Consider the following 10668-nt stretch of genomic DNA (forward strand, 5'->3'; position numbering starts at 1 on the left):
AATTTTCTATATCATAACAGTTTCTCTTGACTTCACAGTGGATAGCTGGTTAGAACTATTAACTAATTATTTATTTCGCTAACTAGGCTCCAGGCAAAAAAATCGGAACAAAGGTCGGAAAAATTTATAACGGAAAGAACTGGACAAAAGGCGTCGTTTTTACATATCAGTCAGAATACTATAAATTAATATGTATAATAAATAGATGGAGGTCACAGTTGTGACTTTTGTAGAATCATAGTTATCCGCAACATTTGTATATCTGCGAAAATTCTATAAAATCGCTGCGGTCAAACATTATAAGCAACAGTGGGAACCTATTAAATGTTTGAATAAAATAATATCTTTAATTACGTCGTAATACGTTAAAAAAATTTTCTGCGATTATCAATAATAGCTTGTCTCTAGTTACCGAAGATATCAGTAAAAAAGTGAAGCCGAAGGTATTTGCTCCAAAAGCGTTAACCGGATCTATAGCTCGTCCGAGAAGGGTGGGGAAGCCTTTCGCAGCTGTTTGATTTGTGGGACAATTTATCATTTGCTACACAATAGCAACAATGTTTCACTCATTCTATACTTTTAAATAGTGAATTCTCTGTGAGGAATACAGAGGCGTTCTGTACATTGAAAGCATCAAATATTTCACAGGGGGCTGTACATCAGACGGTTAAAAATTGTGGGTTTTTAGGAGCGGTCGGCATAAATACACAACTAGGAAGCAAAGCATGTTAGAAGACCGCTGAAATTGGATGTGAATGACTTATAGGTCGGGTTCAGTCGATATCATCCTCTTTATTAATGATACAAAACGAAGCGATCGGGTAATTCACAATGCATCACACTGAAATGACATTTGTTTCACTTGTCATACAGAGACAGTGTATATTTTGGGAATAAAATTCCGCTTACTATCTGTATTTCGGTCTTTTCTTTACCTGCTCGTGTTTGAGAAAGACGCAAGATACGATTACTGTCAGGTATTTAACTGTTATTCCGTGTTTCCAGTGATTTTCTCATCAATAGCCTAGTATTGAATATCTTCGCCTATTTAAGTTTAAGATTTTACATTCCTTTTACACTAGTTAGTGTGGAGAGAGAAAGAACACGTTACACACATTATAATGTCCCAGAATGTCATTGGTATGGCCGAGGCGTGATGGTGTGGGCAGTCATTACGCATAAGGGCCGAACACGGCTGCACATCTTTGAACGACGTGCCGTTGTAGCAGAGCGGTATTGTATGGATATTATTCTAGATGCTGTCCGTATGTTTAAACCTGTGTTAAGTCCCTACTTTCTGTTTATGGACGACAGTGTCTGTCCACACAGGACTGATGAAGCGTCGGACATATTATAAAGCGAAGATATTGAACGTATGGAACGGCTTGCGTACTCACCAGACCTAAACTCTTCTGGACAGTCCGCAGCTCGTGGTCGTGCGGTAGCGTTCTCGCTTCCCGCGCCCGGGTTCCCGGGTTCGCTTCCTGGCGGGGTCAGGGATTTTCTCTGCCTCGTGATGACTGGGTGTTTTGTGATGTCCTTAGGTTAGTTAGGTTTAATTAGTTCTAAGTCCTAGGAGACTGACGACCTTAGATGTTAAGTCCCATAGTGCTCAGAGCCATTTGAACCATTTCTTCTGGACATGCCTGGCATGTTTTTTGCAGACATGTTTGTATCGTGAAACAACTGAAACCCGCCTTATGACAGGCGTGGGCCGTTGTCGCTTAAGTACTCTTCAACGGTTTGGTGGCCAGTATGAATAACAGGAGCAAAATGTACATTAGTGCCCGAAGAGGCCATATTCCTTACTGAGAGTCCGATGTCGACCATTATGTTGGGAGTCCGACCTATGTCAAACATGAACGTTATTTACGTCTGTTACCCTGCTTTCCCATGTACTGACATCTGTACCATTTTTCACTACAAATATATCACTCTGCCTCTGTTACGCATGTACTGAATTTCATGCAGTTCATCATTGCGTGAGATTATTCCTGTCCAAAAATGTTTCTGTTCCTTAGCAAATGTCAAACAGAGTAGTTACCACTCCGATTATCCGGTGTCTTAGCTGCTGGTATGTCCTGCGGAAATGGGAGTGCGTAAACCATGTCTTCCTTCACACATCACCAAAAGAAAAAAACTCATTGTTGCTAGATAATGCCACCTGCGGGAGCGGGAAGGCACAACTTGAACGGCACATAATTCGACCCAGCACGACCTTCCTGAAGTTCCAGGCACCATCCAGACATGAATGCGGGCCACTGTCAGCCAGGCAGCCGGTCCCAGGAAACACCTGATGAAGAAGTCGGATTACAGCGTCGAAATATCGTGTCGGGAAGACTCGGACCATCGGCGGAACACCCTATGTCAACGGGATGACAATCAGTTACTGGGAAAGTCTAAGAGATTACGTAACAAGACGTTCGTTGATGTGGCTGTGTACGATGTCTTGCCAAAGTGGCGGGCTCTGCCGTCGAAGTCGGGTACCTTGCAACGACTTGCTTAAAACTGTCAGTTCTACAGAAAATATCCACTCTCCTTGCGGTCATTTCTTCTTCTTCCCTGTTGGGAAGCAAATCAGTGTTGCTCGATGCTCGACTGGGTAAGCTGTAGCAGAGGTAGCGGTACTAATTGTATTGACAGGAGTTGCAGGTTAACTGCGCTATTAAAGGATAGGTAGTTTCTGAGTGGAAACTTTATAATCAAACTTACCCTATTTAACATCTACAACATGGAAACTAATTACCGTACCAGGACAAACATGTTAGCATTAATGTTAACGACATGGGGAAGAGAAATAATATAGAATCAATTCAACTGAAACAATTTTAATGTGCTGCTGCGGTACATCACACTATAACACACCGGAACCCCTATTGCTACAAAAGGGGCTCAATATGGTGCCCATCAGTGTCCAGAAGAGTCTGAAAGTGCAGGATTACATTCTGCACAGCAGAACGAAGCATGTCCTTAGGTATTCTGGCTTCTTCTGTTGGCATGCTGCGCTTCAGATCAGCGCTTGTGTGAATGTTCCCTCATTTGGGAACGGTCGGCTCATCGTTCCCAAATGTGTTTCAGAGAAATAGGTGAACTTCACGAGCAACGTGCGGTGCGGCCCATCTTGCATGAAAACTGTTGAGTTCAATGCGTCTCTTTCCTGCAGGGTGGATATGACGTACTGGCAAAGCATATCAGTAACGTTGACCAGTCACACTGCACGTCTTTGGTCTTTGAGCGCCAACCTGTTCAAGAAAGAATGGGCCAATAACAAACATAGCCGTGAAGCCACACCATACAGTGACACTTCCACCATTCGAGGAACTTCATGCACAGTGACTGGAGGTGAAGTTCCCCACAATCGGCAGTTGTGTGTGATCACCTCACTTATAAGGAAAATAATGACGTGTCAACAAGTGCTCTGCGACTGGAGAGGTGTGTGAGACGATGTAACACGAAGACTGATCACGGCACGTGGTGGCCATAGTTGGAACAGGATGGTGGCGCTGTGATGCATGGAAACCATACACTCCATTCTCTGGACATTAACCCTGTTACTACTCTGGACGTGTTAACGCGCGTGCCTTTGTACCCATCCCTGTGTGATCTGAACATCTGTGGAAAACATCCGCTTTCGCTTGGATATTGTTCGAATGCTGATGTTTTTCACAAAACCAAATAACAGTTTTGTTAATCGATGCAACGATTCACACAAGGTGTAGAGAGAGAAGCCTTATCAAGAGTACATACAGTGGAGTACAGATAGTACATGTTTAGCTTCACACTGTTGACTTTCAGTCACGTACAATATTTTGTAAATGTCATCATACGTCGCGATTTACTATCAAAGGACTACTCTGATGTCATTTACGGTCACATGCTGTTTTTATGTTCCTAGCGATAAAAGCCTATATCTCGATACAGATTTCCAGGGCACGAGTTTATGTGTAATGGAGGTGTGCGATAAACCGTATCATCTCTTACAACGGCACACGTCACAGGACCGCGTGCGCGCTCTTTGCTGAATGAGTTTCGCTGTTAGCTGATTTGCCAGCAAAAATCAGCCACTGCCATTGCTACGCTTTCCGTGAAAATAATATAGAACTGGTTGTTACCTATACGCTTAAATGACGTACTTGTATACATTTTGGTGTACGACATTGTGAACGATGCCATTACCTGCTGTTTAATAACAAACGTACACATATTTGTCTTCTATTTACTGTTTTTGAGCCCGAATTTCTCTGTAGTGTAGAAGTATTAGAGGAGAGAATACGATTTTCATTTTTACTTTCAAAATATGGTTCGCTGTCAGTTCGACGTTTATGTTACTAGGCAATGCACCAAAGATATTTGAAGCTGCCTGTTTGACCCGCTGCAGAGCCACTATAGGTATTTCTTCTATTCTAATCCCATTCTAAAATTATAGGATAATTATTGGAGATTTCATTAGCGAATGTAGATTGCGAAAAGTTGTTTATATTACTTAAATACATGGAAAAGAGTACATAATTGTGGGTGAACAATATTAGTTATTCCCACTGCTTGACCCGTGTAGTCGAGAAATAGTTATGTTATCGTCAGGACACTAATCAATGAGGTGTATTTTTCCGTGGTACATTCCTTAAGAGACACCAACCACGGTCTTTGAAGGTGGATAGTGACCGTATATACAACTTCATAATCATATGTAAGTAAAAGAGTTTTTCAATGTGCTCGATAATGTTTTGAGGTGTAGGTAATACTGACAAATTGTGTTAAGTTTATAACTAGAGCAATAAATATCATTTTAGTTTCGAAGAGTTACATATATATTAATACACCGCGCACAGATTTTCGAAAGTAGACAGTTTAATGGGTTTTTGCATTAGAATTCCATGTCTCACTTCTAGTGTTCATGACTGATACTACACACTGATCGTAAATATAAGCTTGGGAATGATTTTATTTTAAAGAAACGACACTGAGACATCTGTCTTCCTTTATTTTTTAATTTATTTTTGTTTCGCCGTTTTAATTTGTTATCCATCCGGTCTTTGTCCTGAACTCTATTATTAATTAAGTAATGATAGTAATTATAATACTGCACTTAAAAAGTGTAACGGTAATAATAGATATTAAAGGATAACTTGCAAATAGCTTAGACGACTTGGAATAGTAGTATTAGCTACGTATTATTAATAATAGCGATATTGCAACAACAGCTACTACTGCTCAAAAGCAATACAAACAATAACAATGGTAAGACAGTGCAATGTGCTAATGTAATCATGGGAATTGTGATGTTATTACGCAAGAGCTTATAAAAGAGAGAAATTTAGATCGAATGCCCCAGGTACGAACATTCTGAAATAGGCAGAAACTTATTGTGAAACGGAGGCCGAAGGTAATACAAAGGGATAGAAGGTGCGTACAAAACAGCAGAAGACGTTGTTGCTTTAGAAGATACACTAACGCCTGTCTTTTAAAACCAGGAATGTGATTTAGTTCTCTGAGGTTCTGAGGAAAATTATTCAAAGGGCCTAATCCGGCTACCTATAATGTTTTAGAGAATGGTGCTCGCATCAGGAAGTGAAGCAAACTGTATCTTTGCCTTCTACTAAACTGTTCAGTTACGAGTCTTGAGGCTGAGTGACAGGAGTTACTGTATTAGTCGATCGGACGACAGAGTACACAGATTTTGTGGATGTCTCTGCGATTCTCTCCACATACCCAGGGTAGATGTTCATAATATGGTGAAATACGGAAAAAATGACGAGAGTCAGACACATCGTGCGATGCCGCTCTTCACTAGTTCCAAGCGTCTTGAAGTTACCTGACAAACACCTTGCAGAGTAAATGAGCTGTGATCAAAAACAGAAATCACAAATGCGTATACAAGCTTAATTTAGGGGTTGAGAGCAACAGCTTTATGTAATACTTACGGCACTTAGAGGTGATACGATTCATATAGCTAAACACCTAAAACAGTCCCAGTTGCAATTCGCTTGTCTAAAAACTTACCAAGGAAACAACATTCTTATTTTCCATGTTTTATAACAGTATTGAACTAATTTAAAATTTCACATCCCGTAAGAATCTAATCATTAAGAGTATCTGGTGCTGAGATGTATACAAAGGTGACTAAAGTCAGGAGACAGGGATATACATTCATCGGATAGCAGTAGTATTGCGCACACAAGGTACGAAAGGGCAGCGTATTGCCAGAGCTGTCATTTATACTCAGATGATTCTTGAGACACGGTGTCCGATGTGATCATGCTCGCACGATGGGATTTAACAGACGTCGAACACAGAATGCTAGTTCAGCCACGGCGGTTCACCACGGTCTGCGCTGGATCCGAAGGCCTTCAGTTAACGACCGAGAGCAGAGGTGTCTTTTTAGAGTTGTCAGTGCTAACAGACAAGCAACCGCAGAAATCAATGTGGGACTTTCGACGAACAGGAGAATGTGGCGAAATTTGGGCTCAATAGGCTATGGCAGTAGACCGACGCAAATGCCTTTTCTAACAGCACAACGTCGTATGCAGTGCCTCTCCTGGGCTCGTGACCATATCGGTCGGACCTTAGACGATTAGAAAACCTTGGTTTGGTCTCATGAGTCCAGATTTCAGTTGTTAAAAGCTGATGGTAGGGGTCGAGTGCAACGCAGCCCCACAAACCGTGGACCCAGGTTGAAAAATGGTTCAAATGGCTCTGAGCACTATGGGACTTATCATCTATGGTCATCAGTCCCCTAGGACTTAGAACTACTTAAACCTAACTAACCTACGGACATCACACAACACCCAGTCATCACGAGGCAGAGAAAATCCCTAACCCCGCCGGGAATCGAACCCGGGAACCCGGGCGTGGGAAGCGAGAACGCTACCGCACGACCACGAGCTGCGGACGGACACAGGTTGACAGCAAGGCACTGTGCAAGCTGGTGCTGAGTACAAAATGGTGTGGGCTACTTCGAGACTATTTGCAGCCATTCATGAACGTCACGTGCCCAGACAACGATGGAATTTTTACGGTTGACAATGCACCATGTCGCAAGGTCAAATAGTTCGTGAATGGTTTCGAGAACATTGTGGACAGTTCAAACAGATGTTTTAGCCACACAGATAGCCCCATGTGAATTCCATCGAACATAAATTGAAAACAATTGAGAGGTCAGTTCGTGCTCAAAATTCAGCACCGACAACACTTTCGAATTATGGACGGCTATAGACGCAGTGCAGCTCAATATTTCTGCAGAGGACCTCAAATGACTTGTTAAGTCCTTGCCACGATGAATTGCTACACCGCGCCGGAGTAAATGAGATCCAACACCATATTAGGAGGTATTCCATGACTTTTGTCAATTCAGTGTGCAAGTCCTTAGGCAACATAGCTCACCGCTAAATTACAACCACGATATTTGTCGTTTGGGAATGACTGCACTTATTGGTTTCCAACAAATTTTATTCGTGAGGACGAAGTATTTTGTGGCAGTACTTTTGTATAAAACGCTCTCCGACTTCTTATTGCACTGCCAGATCTAACGTGTTTAATTTTCTCAAAGAACATCCGTTGTACGCAGTGGCCAGCTAAAGGAGTCATCTACTTAGCTAAACATTTAGCTAGCCCGTAGTAAAAAAAATTTCTTAATGGAATACTTTCCTTGTGGACTTTTAATCAGTCTGGATGAGATCTCACTTATTATATAAGTTCCAGTAGTGACATGCTGAAATTGTTCGCAGGTGTTCCGACATGTTATTAAGACCAGCAGCAAACTTTATGAAATGACTTACAGAAAAGCAATGGTTCCTCCGTTGTCTAAAGCAAAGACCAACTTTTTATGGAACTTTTTTGAGAACATACATTAAGTTTGGCTTGCATGCGTCAATATTCATTCTATTGGCTTGTTGGCTACACGTTTATTGTGCGGCGACGTGGCGTACACCCTCTTGAGCACTTGTTTGAACGTGTAAGCAGCAGTTATCCAAACATTCAGTTCACTGTCGACACAAAGGAAGAAGGACAGCTGCCATTTTTAGATGTTTTTTGGATCCCGAATGACAGATTGACGTCTCTGTCACTCAGTGTGCAGTAAGCACACCATCATCCACTCGAGAAGAGAGCAGTTTTAAGTACATCATTGCATACAGAGAAAACTTTTTCTAACGAGGAACATATTTTTCAGCCTCCTTAGAAATAAAGGAGATGCGTTTATTTATTTACTTTATTTACTTGTTTTGGGCCATCAGTCAACTGACTGGTTTTACGAGGCCCGCCAAGAATTCCTCTTCTGTGCCAATCTATTCGTCTCAGAGTAGCACTTGCCATCTACTTCCGCGATTCTTTGCTGGATGTATTCGAATCTCTACAGCTTCTACCTATACAGTGCCATCTAGTACCATGACGGCTGTTCTCTGATGTCTTACCAGATGACCTAATCATCCTGTCCTTTCTTCTTGTCAATATTTTCCACATATACCTTTCTTCACCGATTCTGCACACAACCTTCTCGTTTCTTACCTTACCAGTCCACTTAATTCTTAACATTCGTCTGCAGCACCACACTGCTTCGATTCCTTCTGTTCCGATTTCTCACCATCCATGTTTCACTACCTTACAGTGCTGAGCTCCAAACGTAGTTTCACATAAATTTCTTCCTAAAATTAAGTCCTATAAATCATTCCAGCAGACTTGACCAGGAATTCCCTTTTCGCCAATGCTAGTCTGCTTTTGGTCTCCTCCGTGCTCTGTCCGTCATTGGCTTTTTTTGCTGTGTGGGTAGTACTGTTCCTTAATTTCATCTACTTCGTAACTATCAATCCTGATGTTAGATTTCTCGCCGTTCTCACTTCTGCTACTTCTCACTGCTTCGTCTTTCTTAGATTTACTTTCAGTCATTTTCTGTCCTCATTAGACTGTTCATTCCATTCAGCAAATCATGTAATTCTTCTTCGCTTTCACTGAGGATGGTAATATCATCAGCGAATCTTATCATTGATATCCTTTCACCTTCAATTTTAATTGCACTCCTGAATCTTTCTTTTATTTCGATCATTGCTTCTTCGATGTATACATTGACCAGTAGGGACGAAAGACTACATTCGTGTCTTACATTTTTTTTTTTAATCTGAGCACTTCGTTCTTGCTCCTCCAGTATTATTGAGGCTTTACATCCTCATTTCCGGGATTTCTAAAATCCTTACCATGTTCGAACTTCTGACAGTTGTGGCCCCGACTCATAGAACGTTATCCTATCGTTAGTTACTCAGTCCTTCTTGTATGGACACCTCCCCCTTGGCAGTCTCCTTCTAGAGACCCGAATGGGGGACGATTTCGGGATCTTTTGCCAATGGAGAGATCATCATGACTGGTTTCGAATTACAGACCTGTGGACATTTTCCGCTTTATGTAGTATATACACATTTATATACCATATATGTTTAATAGGTGGATGCCATACCCATCTGAAAGTTTACTAGTGTGTCGTGTTCAATTTGAAGTAAATCGGTAGGAACTATTTGAAATATTTGGTACCAAAGACGGATGCCACATGTACGTACAGGTATTCACATTATTTCGCCTAAACCCTGTATGTACCTGGGTACATTACGTGCTCCTACCACACGCCATATAAGGTTACTACTCAGCCTGAACCGTCTCTTATGCGAGAAGAGCACGCAACCTACTCCTCTTGGTCCAGATCCTATGATTTCCCAAAATGCCAAACGGTACCAGAACATTGATCGTCGGGCGCTGTGCCACTTTGCAGCCTGACATTGCGTGCCTTGCAGGCCTATTTAATAAGGCTCGATCTGCACCACTCATTGACGTGGATCCTTCTTTATTGCGGCACAACGCAACGGTCATCTACGTTCGTGAAGCTGTAGTTGAATTTGACCGACCACCTCCTCCCCTTGCCTGTGGTTCGGAATGCTCCTCCTACACGTCAAACTAAAATGTGAGCGGTACCAGTCTCCTGGGCTTTACTTGTCACACATCCTCCTTCTTCCATTTTCGCTACGATTTTTCCCGCGTGGCGTCATCATCGAGATGCCTGCGGATGCTATTGTTGTGAAGAACCCAACCGCAGTGCACCGTAACTGCTCTTTGACTGTCACATGTTGTCTTTTTCTCCTTCCTTCAGCTACTCATCTTCCCCGTGTTGCTGGGCTAGCCCCGCTTCAAGTTATAGTCACGCTGACCTCCCCCAGTGTGAGCTCCAGGTTTCTGTGCACGACTGAGAGACTTCTGACAACAATCTCCCGCATTTTCGTTCATTTCCACATAGCGCTAAGTATGTTGTATTACTTTAGCTGCATCGCCCTTAAGTTTTTCACCTGAAAAATTATCTAAAGAATAGGGGTAGATTAACGGTTATTGCGTGACACTTTAATCTAGAACAGCAATAGAGCGATGGAAGACTTCAATATGAAAGTGTGTAATCTCCCCCCTCCTTCCTAATTCCATCTATTGCCAACATTAGTCTTTTATGAAGATTTGAGAGGAGCGATGATTACAATAAACTTTCTAATTTACTTAGCTCGTCATGTAGAGTTGGCTCCAGTTTATCCTGTCTAGGGTTCTGATTCTCGAAGCTGAAATTGACTCACTTTAGGTCCTCGCGGTTTGATTGTTCTAAATAAATTTGAAGATTTTTGTTGCAGAGTTTATGTTTTGATGTTAGGG

The sequence above is a fragment of the Schistocerca americana genome, chromosome 1 (assembly GCF_021461395.2).
Source record: "Schistocerca americana isolate TAMUIC-IGC-003095 chromosome 1, iqSchAmer2.1, whole genome shotgun sequence".
NCBI lineage: Eukaryota > Metazoa > Arthropoda > Insecta > Orthoptera > Acrididae > Schistocerca > Schistocerca americana.